Consider the following 22,541-nt stretch of genomic DNA (forward strand, 5'->3'; position numbering starts at 1 on the left):
ACTCAAGGATAACAAACCCAACTAGTACCAATGAGCATGGGGGTTCGATCCCTGGCCTCCCTCAGTGGGTTAAGGATCCAGCATTGCTGTGAGCTGTGGTGTGGGCCGGCAGCTGCAGCTCTGATATGACTCCTAGCCTGGGAACTCCATATGCCTCAGGTGCAGCCCTAAAAAGACAAAAAAAAAAACAAAAAAACCCATATTTTTTTCTTCATCCTCAAAAATCAGAGTTTACCTCTGAGCTTAGATAGTACATGTAAGCAATAGAAAGCAAATCCCACCTGTAAGAGTCTGTGACTCCCTATGTCTTTGGGGTCCTCCCGCAGGGGGCACCTCTCTAGCACGTGGTCAAGTCTTTGCATCACCTAAGGTGTCAGGGTCCCCTCCCTCTCTTTCCTGGCACGTGTCTTATCATCTTTAATCCCCAAATTCCTCCCAAAGGATTTCCTTTTACACTGAGAAGTTTCCATTTTGATTCACTTATAACACATCTTGCTTTTGTTGCTAAACTTAAAATTATGACCTTAAGATTAAGTTCTCAATTTTTTTACAAAAAAAAGTGCCGCCATAAGGCCACACCAGCCACATATGGAAGTTCCCAGGCCAGGGATTGAATCTGAGCTGCAGCTGCAACCCACACGGAAGGATCCTTTAACCCACTGAGCTGGGCTGGGAACCTGCACCTCCACAGCCACAATTGCTACTGCAGTCGCATTTTTAACCCACCATGCCACAGACCTCCCAGTTCTCAAATTTATTTACATATAATCATTTTTTAAGAAGCTGAAACTTATTTGATTTTTTTTAACCTAAATGAGTAAATAATCTAAACATTTTTAAGTAAAATCTTTTATTCTCCATGCTGGGATTGGTAAACACAGGAGAATCTAATACTAAGTAAATAACTGGAGACCAGACAGCAATGGAGCCATGAAACGCTCCCCAGAGAGTCCAGAAGGGGGTGTTTTCCAGCCCCTGCTGTGGTCAAGGGCGCTCGTGTTCAAGGCTGAAGGACACCAGCCCTTTCTGTCCTTTCACGCATTTCACCCCAGCGAGGATGCTCCGTTATGCCTCAGACCTGTTCACTGGGGAGTCCTACTCATAGGACACACTTTTCCTGTGGATTTTAGATCCCGGACTGTGGGTTTTGCACTTTTCATAGGCCATTTGGGTGGCATTTCATTTTTGTTAAGTGAGTGATTTTCGGTGTAGTCGCTGTGCCGGTAACCGCATACGGCCCCCCGCCCCCAACCGCACCAGCCGCTTCCTCCGGTCCCTCACGCTCCTCTGCTGCATCGGTAGCTTGCGTTTTTATCCTTTGTTCTACACCCACTCCTCTTGCTGACACTGCACAGGGTCTAGCTTTTCTTTACTGCTTTTCACACCCACACCTTTTACAACTTCAAGTCGCTGAGAGCTTGAACAGCCTTTCTATTTCCTAATGGAGGGAGAAGTTTTTTTTCCTCATTTTTTTTTTAAATTGTTTTCCAAGGAAAAGTATTTATTACACAGACCAGCACATCCATCTGCCCTTACCCTTTCTGTTGTTACCTTTTTTTTTTTCTGAAATAAAAAACTCAGTCTCTCTTGTAAACATTTTAGACATTCATCCTCAATATCAGAAGTCAGAAAGGCTAAACAGATCTTTGAACTGCTTTAAAAAACAATTACTCCGTCGTGTTCCCTCAGAGGTTAGCCAAGCCTTTCTCTTTGGCATAGATACATGGCTTCTGTCAACTCCTCTTACGGATTTGGATTTACTCCTTTCAATGCATTGTTCTGTGCTTTACTGTTTTGAAGGGGTTTTGCACTGAAATATATCAGATAAACATAATTACTACAGAGAGGAAAAAGTAGAGCGTGTTCGTTGATAGCCAAGCAACGTGGTCCTATTTTCTCAAATCCTGTTTTACAGACGCACAGAGCTGTGTCTGGGGGGAGGGGGAGGTTCACCGAGCAAGTCTTGAATTCTTTAAAAAAAAGTTGTTTTCCTTTTTTTTCAAATTAGGGTATAGTTGATTTACAGTGTTGTGTCAATTTCTGCCATACAGCATTGTGACCCAGTCATACATATATGTACACATTCCTTTCTCACACCATCTTCCATCATGGTCTATCCCAAGAGACAGGACATAATTTCCTTCTGAGGTACAGCAGGTACAGCAGGACCTCATTGCTTATCCACTCCAAAGGTAATAGTTTGCATCTACTAACCCCAAACTCCCGTCCATCCCACTTACTCCCTCCTCCCCCTTGGCAACCACAAATTTGTTGTCTGTGTCTATGATCTGTTTCTGTTTTGTGGGTAGGTTCATTTGTGCCATATGTTACATTCCACATGTGAGTGATATCATATGGTATCTGTCTTTCTCTTTCTAACTTACCTCACTCAATATGAGCATCTCTAGTTGTGTCCATGTTGCTACAAATTGGAATTGTTTTGTCCTTTTTATGGCTGAATATTATTCCATTGAATATGTGTACCACATCATCTTAAGACTTCTTTTTCTTCCACATCCCAAGACCAGAGCCATTCTTGCACTCTAATCTGCACCCCCCCCCCTTTTTGAAGCCACTCTCATAGTGATGTTTGGATAAATAGTGTTAGCAGTCGTGTCCACATTGACCTGCCCCTTCTCTATGACCTCCTGTTCATGGTCCGGAGTTCCAGCTGGAGGGAAAAAGAGAACAAGGAAATCGACAAGGAGGACTATGTAGGCTAATGGTGAGCAGATAAAACGTGTTTTCACTCTTCATAGTTTACTCGTGGTCTCCTGAGGCTGTCTCTCCTTGAACCCAGATCCTTTCTCTTAAAATCGCAAGCTACCACATGCAGGTGGAGGAGAATGTTTATGTTCCATCTCTCCTCTTCTACATGTTGTGGAAAAATAATTTTTACTTGGCGCATGTCCAAGGATGGAGGTAAAATTAGCGATGGGCAGAGCTACAGTTTCTGCTGGCAAACCAGTGCATCCACCATACCGAGTTCTGGACAGGCCTTCTGGAGTTGCTTATGCAAACAACACTGTCACCTCAGACTCTCCGGACTTCTTGCAGTTCCAGTGCAAAATGTAAAATTAACTCTTTTTTTTTCTGTCTTTTTTTTTTCTTTCTTTTTTTTTTTTTGTTGTTGTTGTTGTTGTTGTTATTGTTGCTATTTCTTGGGCCGCTCCTGCGGCATATGGAGGTTCCCAGGCTAGGGGTTGAATCGGAGCTGTAGCCACCGACCTACGCCAGAGCCACAGCAACGCGGGATCCGAGCCGCGTCTGCAACCTACACCACAGCTCACGGCAACGCCGGATCGTTAACCCACTGAGCAAGGGCAGGGATCGAACCCGCAACCTCATGGTTCCTAGTCGGATTCGTTAACCACTGCGCCACGACGGGAACTCCCTAAAATTAACTCTTGATCTTCTAAAATCAGTTAGATGCTACCCAGCAATTTCAGGAACTTTGTCTTCTCCTGAACTGCATCCCAGTTTTGTGTTTATGTTTACAAAGCCTGTTTGTTCTCATGTTAATCTTTAAAGAGGGAGTTATTGTTAGTTTTAAGTCTTCATGATTTAGCAGTGGAAATAGTCTATGTTCATATTTTCTTAGTAGAGGGTCAAATAATGAATTCCTATGGATTATATACTACTAAGTGTTCATAAGATTCATCTTTACAGTAGTAAGATTGCATGTTCATACAACTTTAGAGTCAGATTCACAATAGGCTGCCATTGCTGAAAAGCTATATGCTGAATATATATTCCCTTCTTAGGTGCTAACAGCATAAGTAATGTTATATTCAAGTTGCATTAAATGGAGGCAGATGACCTTAGGCTTGAGTGTCTTTCATCTGGGTATATACTCTAGGATGGAAAAGACCTTTAATTTTGTTTAACAGTTTATAGTTTGCAGATACATTACTTTTCGAGCTTCCTATAATCTTGTGATATAGGCAAGACAGACCTTATTGCCATTATGATATTGCTGTTTATAGGTGAGGAAGCAGAGGTCCGTCCTAGCAGCTCATCCAGGACATAGTCTCCTGATTAAATCCAGGTATTCTTAGTTCAGCAAACTGATGATAATAACAGTAGATTTATCAACAATAATACTAATATTAATATCACACGCTTAGCTTGTGCTGCAAAGCTGAATACCATACACACATAGTCTTGTTAGCTTTATTTCATCCCTACAACTCAGTGTGTGTGGTAAATATTCTTAGTCTGATTTTATAATGTAGTCACCTGAAGGGTAAGAGGGGTGAGGCAGAGTGTCCAAGATCACACAGATAAATAGGAGAAAAGGTGGGATCTGAATCCAGAACTGCCTGACATTAAATCCCACACTTGTTCCCATCACATCAGGCTGGCAAGAGAATGGCAGCTGAAGGCTCTGAAAATCCCAGGCTGAGTTTATATTTGGACTTTCTGCTTCTATTTAGGATTCTAGGGGTCATTTTGTGAAGCATTTGTTTCTTATTTTATGAAAACAGAGCTACTCAAGGGGAAGAGTCTTAACCATGTTTTCCCCAGTGTTTATATAATTATACTGTATATAATACTCAGTTTTCCACCTTGGGCACATTTCTTTGTGATACGTACTAAAGGCTTCTATCTGCAACAGGAGAGTAAAATTATACTCATTACACAGTTTCATCATAAAGAAAATTACCTGCAGTGCAGCTGCCCCTCTGCCCTAGACTGGGTGCTAGCTGCTTCCCGACGCCTGAGTAGAACCTTTTTTCCAGGCCGCGCCTTTCCACTTCAGTATTCTTTAATAACTTCATCTGCATCCCCAAAGCAGTGCTTAACATCTTCTAATTCACACAATCTGCAGAACCATCCTTAGTCAAAATCGCTGTCACAGTCAATCATTGGTATTAAGAAAATGCCTAATAAAGCTCACTTTGTTTTTCCTAATATCTGCCATATTATAAATTTTACACACTTCCCAAAGGCCTCTTTTGACAGTAAAAATGACTGGGGAAAAATGGTAATCAGAGAGTTCCTTAACGATCCTCATAATCAGTGCTCTACAGTGAGCCAACTAGCTTGCTTTCAGGACTCTAGTTCCTGCAGCATAAATACCTGCAATGAGGCCCTTTGTTAAGACGTGTATGAACCTTCCTGCTCATGTCCTGTATGAACCTTCCAAGTCCTTCAGTGGGGTTTCTTCAGTCCCTCAGCCTTTTCTCTTGCTCCTTCACGGGTAACTCTCTGCTTTAGTCAGGTATGCTCAGCATCCCTCTCACTCCCGTCACCGTCCACAGTCGTCTTTTCGCGCCTGCACCTGCGCCTCTGTTTCCGTTCTTCTGCCTCCTTTACTCCTACTGCATCTTCTCCCTTCTCCACGCCACATCTGTCCTGAAGCTTGCTACAGAAGTTCAGCCCGAATGGTCTTCTCGATCTCAGAACTCGCTTTTCAGTATCCTTGTTGCTAAGGTCTGGTTCAATGCCAGTTACTTAGCAGATACTCAGCAAATGAGGTAGAGATGGAGCAGCCACCCTGTGCTGGGTCTGTGCTGGCTGGGGGTGTGGATCAATGGGAAGGAGGCCCCTTCCTTGTTCTTAGTGCTCCGTGTGTTTGGTGTCTGTCCCACAGGTGTCACTTTGTGCCCTTTTTCTATGTATGTGTATGTGTGTGTGCCTTATTTTCTCAAAAAGACTGGAGGCTGCCAAGGAGTGAGAACCAGTTTTCATTGTACTTTTAGTTCTCTTCATTAGTGTTCACATTATCGGTTCTTAGCTGATCAGTTCAAATGTGCACATCTGTTCTCTCCTGAGTCTCCTCTAAAGTGAACATACTATTTGAAGCTTAGATTTTGAACATAGATTATGGGTGCAGACAGACACAGATGTATGATGGGGCCTAGAAACTATCGAAATGATTCTTCTACATCTTTCTTCCATTTTTATAAAACTTGTCGATTTGAAAGTCTCAAAATTTGGCCCGGTTCTGGTTGTGTGTGTACCACACATCTTTGCACGAAACATGGACATTTAGCCCTTTGTTTGCTTATTCTGAACTAAAGTAAACCCCTTAGTCAAGTGAGCAGTGCTGCAAACCCCAAGACATCCCGGGTCCTTTTGGGCCTGAGGACTGTGGTCCAGCAGGAAGCCCCGGCCGTCTGGACGAGCCCCCTCCCTCTCCACACCTCCAGCTGCACCTGAGGACCCTCCAGCCAAGCATGACAGTCCTTTAGCTTTACAGTGGGAAATGACTCAGGAAATTATCTGACTCAACTTCTGCAGCAGAGAAATAAGGATATCAGCCTTGAGAATTTAGCCCCTTATTGACACTGTCAGTCATGGTGACAGTGAGCCTCTGACCCCCGGGTCATTGCTCCACTCACCTGTCCATACCTCCTTCTACCCAGGCATTAGGAGCAGGTCAGGACAGAACTGGTGCAGGACATGCGAATGTCCGAGTGACACTCGGCTCACAGAATTCAGGACCCTGACCAGAGTCATTCATTTATTCAACATTTATCCATTGAACAATTCTTTGAAAGGCACTATTCCACACTCTAGTGATTTGGCAGTGAACAAGATAGACTAAAATCTTGTCCTTATTCAGCTTCCACTTAGTGGTAAGAAAACCATCCCAGCTAGGAAGTGGCAGGACGCCTGGTCCCCGCAGCCCGGGCAGGGGGACCAGTTCCCTCATGGTACCAGCATTCCTCCATCCAGAGAGTACGCGTGCCTGTCTGCTGCAGCCCAGGGGTGCGTTAGGGGCTCAGGATAAGGAGGTGAGCAGAGTCCCATCCCCATGGGGAGCACATTTTCAGGGAGAGGAGATGAAGGAGTGAAAACAGAAGTAAACCAAATGGAAGAGAGAGGCACAGATTTTGACAAGAGACAAGCAGTGAAAGGGGAACTCTGTTGGGTTCAGCAGTTTCCTACCTTTAGTTCCTGGAAACCTTAAGCAGATCCAGGCCATTAAGAGAAAATAAAGGGTTCTGTTGGATATTCTGCAAATTGAACCTGAAACCAGTCTGTCAGGATCAGTTCAGCGGTAGGGACAGCACCTGTGATGGGATGTAAGGCCCTCCATCTCTGGCCTCTCTCCCTCCAGCACCTGCACTGCAGCCCACGTTTCCTAAACGCGTTTACAGTCTTGCTCCAGTGTGACCAAATTACCAGTCTGTGCCTTTAAAAGATCTTTAAAAATACTTCTCTGGGCTTTTCTCATAAGGCATTTTGTAATTTATTGTGGATCCCTGGGTTTCTGGGATCCTGCCTTGGCTCAGGCCCTTAGTAATTAAATGCTGAGAACAGTGTGTGCTAAAGTGCCTGTGGTTTTGTGCATCAAGGAAATATCCATGTTCCCGCAGCCCAGAAAACAAAACTTTGTTGCCCAAGCACCAGCAGGCCTTTTTTTTCTCATCTACTTTCTTAATCTGGCTTAAAAATAGTTACTTCCCAGTCATTGTAAACAGTAAACTTGAGGCATTTAATGTGATTTCCCCCCGTAACTAAAAGCAATGCTTGTGTGTCATAGGAAAATTAGAAAATACAGATTAATAAGAAAAAAATTAAAAATTAGATGATACCCAGACATTTTCCTATCAAAGAGTATTATTTATGGGCTTATAAAAATATAAATTCCCACTGGAATGATTCAGGTGATATAGAAGTTTTTAAGAATAATGTCTCACCATCCACTCCTCAGTGCCGAGCTGCCTCCTGAGGTTACGTGTGTGAATAGACTGACACGCTCTCTTCTACACTTTTTCTGCGTTTACCTTACATACAGATGTACAGATGCACATTCACTGTTTTTTTGGAATTAGATCACCTTCGTGTTAATGTTTCTCTGAAGGTGAGCTTGTATCACTCTGGACAGATTACTGTGTGGAGTCATGGAGCAAAGATGCTGTGGTCCTGAAGGTTAACACCTGAGGGGCCCCTTAAGGCCCTTTAAGGCCCCTGGGCATTAAATGCCGAGGCTTTAACACCATACACCCATATCTGATCCCAAGTTTATAATGGAGGTCTGAATAAGGTGCCTGGAAGTAAACCAGCATTTATGACTAGAAGAAGAATAAACTGGTCTTGGACTGTTTTGTTTTGTTTTGTTTTTTAGGGCTGCACCATGACATATGCAAGTTCCCAGCTAGGGGGTCAAATCAAAGCTGTAGCTGTCGGCCTGCACCACAGCCACAGCAATGAGGAATCCAAGCTATGTCTGGGAACTACATCACAGCTCATAGCAACGCCAGAGTCTTAACCCACTGAAAGAGACCAGGGATCAAACCCACATCCTCATGGATTCTATTTGGATTTGTTTCCACTGTGCCACAATAGGAACTCCCTGGACTTTCATTTTTATATGGAAAAGTCATACAGACCAAAGAAACTAAGTCTACCCTCAGAAGAAAACAAACTTACCTTAATCCTTATGGAAAGCCATGCGAAGACAGTGTTTGTTGGCTCAAAGAAAGTCTGACAATAAAATATATATTGGCTTTAAAAATGTTTTATTTATTGGACAACCTGTCATGAATAACCTGCCTTATCAACACAAGTGTCTCAGTGCATTCTTTTTACTAATTGTATCATATTCCATAGTGTAGACAAAACTTATTTAACTCATTCCCCTGTTGACAGGTATTCTGGTCATTTCCAGTGTTTTTCCTCTTGTAAATAATGCCTCAGTAGACATTTTCATATGGACTATATCATTTATTGATGCTTTCTGATGTGGTTTTAAAAGCTTAATCACTGTTTTATTTATACACTAAAATAGTGTGCGTTCTTCTTTCGATTGCTAAGAGTCTTGCAGGCCTTCGATGCATTCTCTTGACTGTGAATACATGCCCATAGACCGTAGCAACACATGGGGAGGTGCGTCTGTGGAAAGCCGGGTGGCAGAGCCTGCCCCGCCGGCTCGGTTCGGCTCTGCTCCGCTCCTCACGGCCCACGCCCTGGTGCTCATTCCCTCCCGCCCCCGCCCCGCGTGTCCGCGCCTTCGCCCTGTCTCTCTCTGTGCTCCACCTAGGAAGAACTTGCCCTGGTTCGGGCTCATCTCCTCCTGAAGACATTCTCTAGCCTCTCTGACCTTTACAGCGGAAAGCCCCTCCCACCCGGTGACGCCAAGGCGGTTCCTTCCTCTCTTCATTGCTACCCTTTCCTGCATCTGCTCTGTGTGATGGTTGGCAGGTAGTTATGTATCCTCAGTGAGGTTATGTGTCTCAGTGGCAGACATCAACTCAGCTGAATACAAGGCCTGTGTGTAGGAAAAGCTCAAGGAATGTTGAATGGGCTCAGACAGTTTGTCAAAAATTAAAAAGACATCAGAGGCCAATATTTCCCTTCCAAGTCCTATTATAAGTAGTAACTAGATGCCATTGTTAGGGAAATTTGGGGGAAAGAGAGCCATGTGAAACAGTCACATGGCCTCTCGGACCATTTCCTTCTAGAACAGGGGTCTGCAAACCTTTTCTGTAAAGGGCCCGATAGTGAGTATTCTAGGCTCTGCCAGCAGTAAGGTCTCTGCTGCAGTTGCTCAGCTTGACCCTTCAAGCATGACAGCAGGTGTACACAGTAAGGAAACCAACAAGCATGGCTGTTCTAATAAACCTTCACTTAGCAAAGCAGGCAGTGGCAGGACTTGCGATGTGGACTGTAGTTTGCCAACTCATGTTCCAGAACAAGTAGACTCACCCGAGTTAAATTCAGTTTCTGGCTTTTGTACTTGCTGTGAGACTTTGGGCAAGCTACATAATCTTTCTGTTGTTTTCTTTTCTTTCTTTCTTTCTTTTTTTTTTTTTAAGGGCCTCACCGCGGCTTATCAAAGTTCCCAGGCTACGGGTCAAATTGGAGGTACAGCTGCCAGCTCACGCCACAGCCACAGTAACCCACGATCCGAGCCACATCTGTGATCTACACCACAGCTCACAGCAATGCCAGATCCCCGACCCACTGAGGGAGGCCAGGGATTGAACCCGCATCCTCATGAATACTAGTAGGATTCGTTTCCACTGAGCCACGACGGGAAGTCTCACCTCTCTGTCTCTTTCAATACATACCTGTAAGATTAACGTTACCTCCTTCATGTTACTTATCTGGTTCAGGCCTATCTATTTACTGAGCACAGAAGCAGTAGCCACTGATTTGCCTCCTTAAAAGTAGAAGAAACCTAGGAAAAAGGTCAGAGAACGTGTCAGTTACTTGATTCCTAACAAGTGCCCCACACCTACCTTAGAGAGTGTTTGTGAGAATGAAATGCGGTTAAGGGAAGTGAAGAGTCAGGGGGAGTCCTTGGAAGGCCCCCACCTCACTCAGGAGATGTAACCGAGGCTGAACAGTTTACAGGGTTTGACTTGCTGTATCTCCCTAGTGATGTAATAATTTTGAAGGCAAGAACTTTACCTAGATATATTTGTGATTAATTGCCGTGCCTGGCATTTTTTTTTCTTCAAAAGCCACTCAGTAAATTTATTTGATTTATTTTTAAATTGCTTTTTAAAATCCTCATCAAGGTTATGTAAGGCATACTGGCTTCTATTTTTTCATTTTCTGAGATAGAATCACGATCTTCATCAATGTGTATTGCAGGGGGAGACTTTCAGATGGTTTGAAAATCAACTCAGTTTTACAAAATTTGTTCAGTTAGGAGGGAAATACCCAACTATTTGCCAAAAATATGAAAGCAGAGCTAAAGGATTTTTCCCCTTCTTATTTTTTGCACAGTGACTATCCTGTGTACTTGCTCTGCCTCTAATATCCCTGCTGCCCAGCCTTCTGCCCCAGAGGTTTGCTGCTCAGGGTTAAGCTGTCTTTCTACCACTAATATCCTTTCCTACAAGAATGAAGATAAATCCTGATTATATATATGTATGTATGTGTGTATATATATACACACACATTATGTATATAAAATGAAAATTAAACAGATTGAATTAATACAAATATTATGAAAAGAGCCCACAGATCGTAATGCATGTCCATGAGTTTGTAGACTATTTTATAATATATTGTTTTCACTGATTGTTCTGAACAAACCCTGCAAGGCAAGTACTGTCTCCATGTTGCAGGTTGGGAAGCTGAGACCTGTAGAGTGTAAATGTAGGCACTCTGATCCTCAAAGCCAGGGCATGGAGGCTAAGACCGGACCAGAGTTGCCTCCTCTGAATGGCCTGAACTCTGCATACACACAGGCGACTAACCACCCAGGGCTGGTATGCCCCACCGTGGCTGTGTTGCAGCTTCTTTTAAGGTCCAAAGATGCAATTTCAATAGAAATTCCTTATAAGGGACTTGCTTTTTTTAATACCAGAAAAGTCTAAAGGGTTAACAAGTATCTGCTAAATAGAATATGTTATCATGACAAACATGTTTATGTCATGACATCTATATGTCAACATGTAGATAAAATTACCTCAAATTATGTACCAGTCACTTAGGTTTCTGTGGACGGTTTTAGATTCCATTCATCTATAACAGAAATTGAGACACTGCTTTCATGCCTACCTTACAGGCTTATCGGTGAGGATGGAATGAGAGGCTGTTGTCCCAAGTGCGAGCAGAAAACATATGTGCAAAGCAAGGTCTTATAATTTTCGTGAAAATCTTAACTATTACAGATAAATTAATCAACCAGCTCAAGTTCGTTCTGACCACTTCAAGTTAGTTACTGGATAATTAGCGACACGGGAAAAGTTTCATTTTAGTACCTTCCATATTCATAACTAACTATGAGCCTCAAGTTTTAATAAAGTTTTGTGATGAAAGAGTTATAAAATTAGTCCTTACTGCATAAAGGAGCATTTTTAAAGTTAATTAATTCTCTGACATTCAACAGTGTAACTAAATTACTTTGTACAGTTATTTGAGCACAATGTCTATAATCTTCTGATTCAAATAAGCACAAAAATCATCACCAGCAATTATTATTTACCACCTACCACACCATCATCCACCGTCCCTAATAGCGCCTCCTCAGAATCTGAAGAAGTTACTCTCCAGAGAGTTTTAGAAACTTTCGCTGTAACAGAACTGGAGCAGGGGGAGTTGAGGGCTTTTAAGTTTCAGGTTTCAAAGTTGGAGTTTTTGAGCAAAAGTGTATTTTTACATCTTAAATAGAAAGGAAGGCTCCGTGCAACCAAATACCTGCTGATTCACCGTTGTTTACGCTGTGCTCTCTGTGTACGTTTGTGTCGCTGTCGTGGTGTGTACTCGTACCTCACAGGACAATGCATCCAGGTTTTATTTCTCTTCTTTGCTCAGACTGGTACAGCAGACATAGTGTTTGAAAATCAGAGGCAAAGACGATATTGACTGGGATAATCTCTTCAGGGGTAAAAACAAAACCACTAGCCAAAAAAACAAAACAAAACAGCCCCACAGACTCTGCTTCTTGTTGGGAAGAATGTCTTCTCTGTGGGTTTGGTGGGCATTCCCATTGCAGGAAGGGAGGGTGGGAGAAGCCACCAGGGCCAGGAGACTTGGGTTTCAGTCCTAGCCCTGCTTCCTTGCTCCCACCTTCCTTTCCTCCTTTTTAAAGGGGAAGCATTAGACCCTGATGGTCGGCCTCTGTGGCCCACACTGATGACAAGACAAATCTAAACCCTGGAAACACATGTCTCGGGGTGGAATCTGTGTATTCAGCACGGGGCGTGCGGGGGCGGGAACCAGAAGTGTCATCTTGCGATCTGATAAATCGGGGGACTGCAGGATGACAGGTGAGTAGGGTCCTGAACAAGCTGAGGGGTTATCAGAGTATAGGAAAAAGAAATGTGTGTTTTCATTTCATTATGTTTCTTTGCAATTCAGGCTCAGCGTAGACAGAATTTCACCTGTAGTTTTGAGATTATATTGTAGCAAGCTGAGGAATACACGTCCCCTTGGTGTGTTCATTTGGTGCAGTACTTTGTGGTTGGATGAAAGTGTTGGTAATTCGTATTCTTATACCTTCAGCCATAGTAGTTCTCTACATCCGTATATTCTAGAACATGGTAGTAGATCTATTTATCTTCCAAAGGAGAAGAAAATTAGTGAGTTTTCTCCTGATTGGGCTCAAAGTGCAACAAATTAGCATAGTATAGTAGCACCAAATTTCATCTCCAGTACAATTACATGTTCAGGTTTTCTTAAGAGTGTGCTTTGCAGTCATCGAGCAAAAGAGCTATGACTTTTTTTTTCCTTTTTTGCTTTCTTTTAGGGCCACACTTTCGGCATATGAAAGTTCCCAGGCTAGGGGTCAAATTGGAGCTGCAGCTGCTAGCCACAGCCACAGCCACCGGGGATCTGAGCCATGTCTGAAACCTACACCACAGCTCATGGCAACGCCTAATCCTTAACCCACTGAGCGAGACCAGGGATCAAACCTGCATCCTAATGGATGCTAGTCGGATTCATTTCAGCTGAGCCATGATAGGAACTCTGTTTTTTTTTTTTTTTATTTCATTGAAGTATAGTTGCTGTCCAATATTATGTTACAGGTGTGCAATATAGTGATTCACAATTTTTAAATGTTATACTCTGTTTATAGTTATTATAAAAGATTGGTTGTAGTCTTCATGCTGTACAGTATATCCTTGTGGCTTATTTTATGTCAAATAGTTTATACCTCTTAATCCTCTACCACTCTGTTGCCCCTGCCCCTTCCCACTCCCCACTGGTAACCACTAGTTTGTTCTCTATAGCTGTGAGCTGCTGCTTGTTTGTTATATTCATTAGTTTGTTTTGTTTTTTAGTTACCACATGTAAGTGATATCATACAGTATTTGTTTTTCTCTGTCTGACATATTTCACTTGGCATAATGTCCTCCAAGTCCATTTATGTTGCTGCAAATGGCAAAATTTCATTCCTTTTTTTTTTTTTTTTTCAAATGGCTGTACGCAATGCATATGGAAGTTCCCCAACCAGGGATTGAATCAATCCAAGCCACAGCTGTGACCTATGCTGCAGCTGCAGCAATGCCAGATCCTTTAACCCAGTGTGCCAGGCTGGGGATCGCACCCGCACCTCTGCAGTGACCCAAGCCTCTGCATTTCTTAACCCACTGCACCACAGTAGGAACTCCTCATTCTTTTTTATGGCTGAGTAGAACTCCATTATATACATATATACCACTGCTTCTTTGTCCATTCATTGGTCAACAGTCACTGAGGTTGCTTCCATATCTTGCTAATTGTACGTAATAATGCAATGAACATCAGAGTGCATGTATCTTTTCAACTATTGTTTGTTTATTTTGTTTATTTATTATTTATTTATTTTGGATATATGCCCAGGAGTGGAATTGCTGGGTCATGCGGCAGTTCCATTTTTAGGTTTTTGAGGACTCTCCATACTGTTTTCCATAGTGACTGCATTAGTTTACATTCCCACCAACAGGGTACAAGGGTCCAAAGGGTCTGTGACTTCCACGGACTCATTTCAGGCAGGACCTGGGCTTCTTTGGTAGCTGGAAGGGCTCTTGATTTTATCCCTTCTGCAAAGGGGGAGGGGGGGGGTCTTTTCCTCAGAAAGTGGAAGGAGGTTCAGGTCCTCTGCTTTAACTGTGCATCCAAGGGTGTCTCCCTAGACAGAAGAATTTCTGTGTACTCTAACTGGATAAGAACATTATTTTAAATACAATAAAATAAATAACTGCTGTTTCGCAAACTCCTCCATACAGATGTTCTACTCCATTTTACCAAGCCTCCCTTCTATAAACAACAGGTTTGGAACTGCCCTAAAAAAGTGTCTGTGTCTTAATTCATATTTTGACACTTTGAAAACTATTCCTGCAGAGTAATTATGTCTAAGGTCCTGTTAAAACAGATCCACAGTCAGTTTTGTAGTTCACGTAGTAAAAATAGCAGTGGGGGTCATCCTTATAAAAATATCCCTAGCAAAAAATGCAGTTGCATAATATGAAAGGTGAAATCTAACTTGTTCAGCAAGCACTTGTGCTTTTCTGCGTGATTTATAAAACGTTCGTAACCGTATGTGCGTATTTACCAGTGCATTTACTGTGCTCTTTGATTTCAACATTGATTTCCTCCCAAACAAGCTGCGTGTTAACAGACCCGGGACAGCACTGACTGGGAGCCCTCCGGCTGGTGCAGAGCATGGGGTCGCCTGGGCGGCAGTGCTGTCCTGTGAGAAGGCACCTTCAGGGACCCAGGCCAGCAGGATTTGCTAAGCACCTGCGCTCTCTCTAGCCTTTTGTCACCCAAAGTGGTTCTTCCTCACGGTGAGCTAATCCTCGTTATTATAATTAAGCTCATTTTCTCTGGCTCTAACCTGGATGAGACAAAATAATGAGAATAAATATGTTTTTACAGCGACATTAAATGATTATTTAATGTTTCCCTTTTATTTTTTGTAAGCCTATAAATCTGAGCACAATTTCTAAAGCCTTACCGTTATTTTTTTTCTTTTTTTGCGGGGGGTGGGGCCTCTGGCCACAGACACCTTCTTTCATTCATTAGATTTTCCTTTTTTTCATGGAAAATGGGTTAAAATTTGTTCTCCATTTCTCCCACGAGGGAAAATAATTTGCCTTTGATTTTTAGGGATTGTGTGCACATGTGTACATGAGTACATGAAGCTTCTCTTTTTCATATCCTTGGCATGTTTTCAATATTTACTTGGAAACATTTTTATCTTCTAAATCATTTTATTCGCAACTGATATGCTTGATAGATGCAATAAAAAATATTTTAAAGGCAGCCCGTTCTTTTCTGATATATCTCTCAGAGATTCAGTGTTTTTTTCCTTCTCCATAAAACTATATAACGATTACATTGGATGACATAAACTTTTATAATGGTATAAAGAAGTTGAGGAAAACATAATTATCTTGAAGGCTGTTTGGTAGTACAATTAACAGAAGTAAATTGAAATTAGTCTTCTAATCTAAAGGTTTGCAGGAGTTCTCTTGTTTGCAGCAGGTTAAGCATTTGGCATTGTCGCTGCAGCAGTCCAGGTTGCTGCTACGGGTGTGGGTTCAGTCCGTGGTCTGGGTACTTCTGCATGCCATGGGTGCATCCAAAATAAAAATAATGAAATACAAAATCCAAAAAGTTCATAAAGCAAAAAATATGAAATAAACATTGTTAATAAATCCTCCATGAGTTTATTTTGGCTATAGCGGTTCACCTTGTTGTTTTCTTTACCAGTATAGAATCATATTTTATTTGGGCATCTACCGTTTGCCTTTACTTCTTGCCAATGTATCATGACTATCTTCGTAAGTCAGCGTGTGTACATCTGCTAGATTCTTTAATTTTTTAAGTAAAAATCATAGTCACTATACCAGAGATCGCACCCACGGAATCTTGGATTGAGAATAGAAGCTGATGGAAACTCACCACCTCCTGTCAGGATGGTCACTCTTCTGATTTCTGTCACCATCAGTTGCTTTGTCCCTATTTTGAACATTTTATAGGTGAAATCACACAACACGTATTCTTTTATATCTAATTTCTTTTGCTATGTTATGTCATGAGATCCACTCAAGTCATGATTTGCTTATACTCATTATTTCATTTTGTTCAATTTTATGACGATAGTACAGTATATTTATTTAAGGTGCATTGATTTCAGTTTTGCCTTCTTACCAGTGGTGCTATGGGAACATTCTAGTATGTGATTTAGTAGATAGCGTGTGCATTTCCATAGGGTGTACACCTAATAGCGGATGTCCTGGGTGACTGGGTTTGCATAAGTTCAGCTGCAGGAGCTGGCATCATTGATGTCCCAGTACATTCCTCTCAGCACAGTTTGGAAATTGCAGGTTCTTTACACCTTTGCTAACCATTAGTTTTTGTCAGTGACTTTAATTTTAGCTATTCTTTTGGGTTCACAGTATTATGTAATAATGCTTGTAATTTTGCGTTTCCCTGAGGCCTAACAAACTTGAACACATTTTCATGTTTGTTGGCTATTTGAATATCCTCGTTTGTGAAGTAGCTTTCCCATATTTCTGTTAGGCTGTATTTTTCTTATGGCAGTGCAAGAGTTCTTTGTATCTGTATGTGAGTCTGTTGTTGGGTCAGTGTGCTCAGGAATCTTCTCCAGCCTGTGATGTGCCTTTCACTCTCTCAGTGGTGCCTTATGAGGAATAGAAATTCCACATTTTAATACCATCCATCAGTCTTTTCTATTGTGGTTGGCTCTTTACATTTAAAACATCTGCAAATTGCATGTTCATGACTGTATTCTGTTACTTTTTATCCTAGAATCTTTGTTCTTTTTTTCACATTTAGATCTGCAGTTCACCTAGACATTATTTTTTATATTTGATAAAACAGAGGCACCAAGGTTTACTTTGTGTATTAATATGCAGTTGACCCAGCATCATTTATTTACAAAAGAACCCTTCCTTTCCTTTCCTGTTCTTCCTAAATCACGTGACCATCTTCAGTATGTCTGTCGTTAAGCAGTATATGATCTTTACTTTGATATTTAATCTGATGATAATAGTCTTTTTTATTGGAGTATTTGATACATTTGTAATGGTATTGCTATTAAGTTGGGCTTCTATCATTTTAATAATTGCTTTCTGTTTTTCTCAACCATTTTGTTTTCATTCTTATAGTTCTTGCTTTACTTTTTATTAACCACCAAGAATTTATTTTATTATACCATTTTTCCTGTATTAGCTTGTTGGCTATGCATTTTTAATTTTAGTAGATACTGTACCTAGTAAAATACACATCTTTTTGTAGGATCATTTTTACTCTGTCTGAAAAATTCTCTTTTACATTTCCTTTCATGTTCCTTCCAGCTATGCTTTTTACAAAGTAAGTTTTTCTTTGTCCAGGCATACTTTTCTTTTGCCTTAACTTTTGAAGAATATTTTTTGCTGGTTGTGGAATTCTGGCTGGATAGTTGAATTTTTTTTTTCCAGACTTTAAAGGTGACATCCCATGATCTTCCAACCTTTGTGGTTTCCCTCGAGAAGTCCCTTACCCTTTTAACAGTAACATTTAAGAGTGATTACTTCACTCTACCCTTGCAAATAATGGCCACATCATCCCTCTTACCTTGCCAATTGATAGAAGAAAAGCCTTATCCTTTTAAGCATTTTTCTTTATTTATGAAATTTCTATTTTTCTTTTTTAAAATGTTTTAGTGTTCTTGAAGTATCGTTGATTTACAGTGTAGTGATAATTTCTGCTGTGCAACAAAGTGATTCAGTTCTGCATGTACACATATCCATTCTTTTTTAGATTCTCTTCCCACGTAGATTATCACAGCACATTGGGTAGCCTTCTCTGTGCTGTACAGCAGGTCCCCACTGGCCAATCATTCCATAGTCCATAGTGTGCAGATACCAATCCCAAACCCCCAGTCTATCTATCGCGCCCCCCACCTGTCCCCTTTGGTAACCATAAGTTTTTTTTTTTTTTTCAAAGTATATAAGTCTGTTTCTGTTTTGCAGATAAGTTCATTTGTATCCTGTTTTTAATTCCACATATAAGTGATATTATATTAAGATGCTTATTTTTCCATGTCAGTTGTTTTTTTCTGTTAATGGTTTAGCCTGTCCTTTGTCCATTTGATTATTGCTTATGTTATTACTATAGACTTGAAGTTGGCTTCATTTGCTATGGATACCAATTCACTGTCTGTTACATATCTTACCACTCATTTTTGTACATGCTCCATCCTGTGCTCCTACCTCAGATGCTTTTTATTTTCATTTTTTAAAGCTAAAAATATGTTTTTGTGTGATCTGAGTCATCAGTTTTTGCTTTCGTGGTTTCTAGTTTTTATTTCATTCTTATTCCAGCATCAAAGTCATATAGATATTTACTCATGCATTGGGATAGGAAATCTATGGCCTTATATTTTTAACATTTAAAGCTGTACTCTATATGGAATTGTTTTGATGAAGATTAAGGTAATATTGTTGTTATTGTTGTTTTTCTGAATTATTTCAATGACATTTAAAAATAGTCCATCTTTTTTCATACTCGTTTGAATACAATGTTCAAATAGGAAGTTCTGCTGTGTATTTGAAATTTAAAGGCTCTGTCATCAATAATATAAGGTGTGTGGTCCAAGACCACCTTCATACATAGAACTGTGGGTGCCACCCTCTTCTAGAGGCATCTGAACTCAGAAAGGAAAGTCAGTTCTGAGGTATCATCAAAAAGTCAGAGTCAGGAGGGACTGGAGAAAATAAGAGCAAGGAGATAATAAATATTTAATTTTTTTCTTAAAAAAAGCTGATTGTAAGTACTTGTATCTTTGTCCTGATATTAATATCTGGTGTGGTAATGAGAGCGTGTAGTGGGAAGGACCGATTGGAGAGTTAGGCCAAAGGAAGGGAATTATCTGTGTTGGGCTCAAAGATGGTTCTAAAGGCAGAAGTTTGGCACCACAGTTGACCCAAGGAGGATATTCTGAGAGGTAAGTAAAAGGAAACTGATGGCCTAGTAAGAATACATAATGAATGTTCTTGATTTAGTGTGGAGAAATGGCAGCAGCTCTCATAACACCCGTGGGGATGGAAGGCAGTGTGAATGGTGTCCCGGAGCTTATGAAGAGTAGCTGCTGCACCAGCTCTTGATAAGACCCTCCTGTAGGCACTGGCTGCTTCTTTGGGTGTCAGTCCAAATAGAAATAACAGCTTCCAAGATAGGATGGAACGTAGCAAAATTGCTCACTAAGGAGGAAAATCATTACCTTTCCTTTGCTTAAAATGACAACAGAGTGCTGTATCCCAAGTTGGAGACTGGCTGAGATTCGGAGTGTTGAGATAGAGATTCGGAGGTGCTGAGAAGCAAGTAATTAGTTCCTTTCCCTGCCAGATGCTGTGAAACACCTACAGCCACAGGCCTGCTGGAGGCCAGTGTCAGCCAGTGAGGCTCAAGCAGGAGGAAAATTCTGGGAAGTGCGTGCGGTCTGGGGCCTCTGGCCTCCTTTCAGGGATATGAGCTTTTTTTTTCTTTCTTTTTTTAAGTTTGGTTTTTAGTATATTATATATTCTCTTTCCTAAAATTCTCTTCATCCTTCTTTTCAGAGCAAACTCTTTTTTTTTTTTCTGTTTGCTCTGAAAGTTCCAGAAAAACATGCAAATGAGAAAACCAGTTTTCTTGCTGGAATCAAGGCAGTTTATAGTTTATGGATTTTGAAGAATTATAAGCATTATTGACAAAATATTCTGAAAATTCAAATGTAGAGAAAGTTATAGTGCAAGAGTAAAAAAAAAAAAAGTCTAGTAAAAATAAATCTGCTTTAATAAGAAGATGCTTATTTTTAGTTAAAGGCCTGAGGGGCTGACAGCTCTGGAGACTGAATCCCACAGCCCCAAGTCTGGTGCAGTGTGGGCAGCCACGCCATAAGCTTCCTCAGAGTATTCCAGAAATAACCCTCCGGGACTGGAACCTGCCTCTGACACATCCTCTTCCGCATCTGCTTATATCAGCACGAAGCTTTTCCTCTCCAGGTCGCCCCGCCTGCAGGCACAGTCAGTCCCTCGCACTGTGTCCGCATCAGTGATCAGACACACATCTAGGTCCTCACCTTGTTCTCAGTTCAAAGCTGGGGCCAAGTGGATGTGCAGAGAATTTCTGGACCAGAATTAGAGCTTCATGTTCCAGCCTCACAACACACGTTTTCTCCTGGGCCATCATGGGAGTCCTAGATTCTTAGATTCTCCACCCATTATCCCAGGCCAGATGCTAGATGATAACTTCATCTTCCCCAGGCCAGATTTGAGGGATGTGGCCGTCTCCCTTCTCAGAGTCTGTGAACATGTGAGAATTACGTGGAGGGTAGACATCCCCGCAGCAAAGCATTTCTCTCCTTTACTCATCACTTGGCCCAGGTGTCACCGGGCTGGTCTTCCTTGTCACTCATTTCAGGGCTAAAGGGAAATACCCTCCAGACTACAGAGAAGAGCCTTGACCTCGCACATGTGTCCAAGCTCAAAGAGAGAAAGGCCCTGTGCCTCTCCATCAGGTAGAGGCTGTGAGACGCCTTTAAAAGCCTTCACGAGAGGTGCCGAAGACTTGGAAAACACTGCCTTCATACACAGTCTTCTTAGAGGGAACATGCCTGTTTTATGAGAAAATATTTTCAGATTTTGGGATGTATAACCCAAAATGATCTAAAGGGTGCGACAGAAAGGTTAGACAGGAGGGAAGATTCAAGATGCTGGAGCAAGAGTTCCCTTCTGGCGCAGCATAAATGAGTCTGGCTAGGAACTATGAGGTTGCAGGTTCGATCCCTGGCCTTGCTCAGTGGGTTAAGGATCCGGCATTGCTGTGAGCTGTGGTGTAGGTCGCAGATGCTGCTCGGATCTGACGTTGCCGTGGCTGTGGTATAGGCTGGCAGCTGTAGCTCTGATTAGACCCCTAGCCTGGGAACCTCCATGTGCTTCGGGTGCGGCCCTAAAAAGACACAAAGGCAAAAGACAAGATGCTGGAGCGGTAGAGGGAATGAGGCAGTAAAATTCCTTTTCTTAAAAGGCCATTAGCCAAACATTGTCCTGGATTTCTCTACCCAGACAGCACTTCTATTTTGACATTCCATTATTGCAGAGGGAGAAGACTTCAAATAGTAATTCCAAGAGCCTTATGTCTAAATAGAGAATCAGAATTTGATGTCTTGAATATATTTGCATGATTCTTAGTATGGGAAGGGACAGTAATCGTGTGAGATTTCTTAAGGGAAATTCTTTGGACCTAAAAGTCATCATTGCCAAGTAGAAGGTGAATGTTTTTGCTGAGCCCAGTGCACTTGGGTTGTTTCTGTCAAAGTCATGCTCATCTATTATGTAACTTGGGAGATAAAAGAAAACTTAATCTCTTTATAAATCAAAGGGGTGGCTAGTAAACTGAGTAATTTTACATGAATAAGAGTATAAAATACTCTGGTACCACATGAAAATATACCTGAAATATTTTTAGTTTGTCAGTTAGGTATTTGGTTGAGTCACTCTGGGTGCATTGCCTCTTTCCTTGTTACCATAGTTACTGTTGCCTTGTGGGGGTACATCATGTATCATTTGTGCCATAGACTTTATTTATTAGCAAAGAAAACAGTTTCTTCTGCTATTTACATGGTTGTCCCTCACTTGCTGTTTTCCTATGTTTCTTCATCAATTTGTTTTCTCTTTTTGAGTAATTTTGGGTTTTGTTTTTTTTTTTGCTTTTTGTTTTTTGTTTTTTGTTTTTTGTCTTTTTAGGGCTGCACCCATGACATATGGAGGTTCCCAGGCTAGGGTTCTAGTCTGAGCTACAGCTGCAAGCCTATGCCACAGCCACAGCCACGCAGGATCTAAGCCGCGTCTGTGACCTACATCACAGCTGAAGGCAACGTCGGATCCTTAACCCACTGAGCAAGGCCAGGGATCAAACCCTAAACCTCATGGTTCCTAGTCAGATTCATTTCTGCTGTGCCACGACAGGAACTCCTCTTTTTGAGTAATTTTAGATGATGCCATTTTCCTTCAAATCTTGACTGCCAAGACTTTAATGGTTCCGGTGTCTAAAAAAATCAGATTATAAAATAATTATAAAATAAGTAATAAAATAACAAATATTTAAGGAAACTAGAAATTAAATTATAAAAAAGATAAGATTCCTGAGTTATT

At 41.4% G+C, this 22,541-nt stretch overlaps 1 long non-coding RNA gene across 1 annotated transcript in view; it reads left to right on the forward strand.

Annotated features, from left to right (window-relative positions):
* LOC102161139 (uncharacterized) overlaps positions 1-22,541 on the forward strand; it is a 263,087-nt gene that overhangs the window by 99,276 nt on the left and 141,270 nt on the right. The gene's annotated exons all lie outside the window — the stretch shown is intronic.

The sequence above is a fragment of the Sus scrofa genome, chromosome 6 (genome assembly GCF_054392235.1).
Source record: "Sus scrofa isolate SSC_HxYL_T2T_F1_AM1 chromosome 6, Sscrofa_HxYL_maternal_Yorkshire_Landrace_v2.0, whole genome shotgun sequence".
NCBI classification, from domain to species: Eukaryota; Metazoa; Chordata; class Mammalia; order Artiodactyla; family Suidae; genus Sus; species Sus scrofa.